Raw genomic sequence first — 1263 nt, forward strand, 5'->3', positions numbered from 1 at the left:
TTCCACAGGATGTTGTCATGGCAGTTAGAGTGGAATCATAGTGCTATCATTGCATGATGTGAAAGGGACCCAGTTTCATGTCTGCAAATCCATTGTGACTGTTAACATTCTCTGCTATTACTAATAACAATAACAGTATGGACAAATAAAGGAAATATACAAGACTTCAATAAGCTATAATGAAATTTTGCATTAAGTATCTTATTGCTTGCTTGACAAATGTACAGTGCACCTGCGCCATATGCGCTATATGTGGCTTTAACCTTATGTGGAAGGCTAAGCCACCAGAAACAGAATGGCACATGCGTTGAACGAGGGAACACTCCCCCATTGAAACAAATGGGGTTTGGGCATAAGCATTTCCCCCTATATGCGGGGGGAGGGGGGTCCACGTATGGGGAGGGTCCACTGTATATGCAAAGGAATACTTCGTAACTATTTGTCTTGATACACACAGATTCCACTACTTGTTTGGCTAGTGATAGGAGTAGGTTTTCCCAGGAAAGGGTGCGTTGGGGTTTTTTTGGGGGGGGGGGGGGTTTTCAGCAGTTTTACAGCAAGTAGCTTATGTAGCTTATGTACTAGCACAGAACTCAAGAGATTTCTCACCCATCCCTATCTGTTCACATTTTGTTCTGAATTCTTTGTGTATCTGTATCACAGGAACAAATTGCCCTGTTGAGAGATCTCAGCTTACAGAAAGAATGATCTAAAAGTGAGACTCTGTCAATGGTCTAATCCTGGAAACACTTTGAACTTGACTCACTTACAGCAGCAGCCCTCTCTAACCCAATAACCTCCAAATATGTTGGACTACAAATCCCATAATCCCTGCCACTAGCTATGTAATTTTGAGTTGATGGGAGTTTGAATCTAGCACTTCATCCTGTATTATACATAGAGCCACCCTGTTTTACAACTACAACAGATCAGATGGGTGGGGGGGGAGGATAGAAAAACCAAATTATAGTTATTGCATGATCCTATTTGTCTGCTCAGAAGTATATTCCCTGAAGTTTGATGAGACTTACTTCCAGGTAAGTGTGTGTGTGTGTATTATATTTATTAAGAGTATTTATACCCCGCCAGAAGGCTCTCAGAGCGGCTTACAAATTGTTAATTATACATATCTTTATTAGATATTATATTTATTTGATATTAAATTTATTATATTAGACATATAATTGTTAATTAGCATATCTTGAGAATGTGCTCTATTAATCACAAGGACAGATTTTCAGGGGGATCTCTGTGTCCCAGACT

Source organism: Sceloporus undulatus, chromosome 6 (genome assembly GCF_019175285.1).
Source record: "Sceloporus undulatus isolate JIND9_A2432 ecotype Alabama chromosome 6, SceUnd_v1.1, whole genome shotgun sequence".
NCBI lineage: Eukaryota > Metazoa > Chordata > Lepidosauria > Squamata > Phrynosomatidae > Sceloporus > Sceloporus undulatus.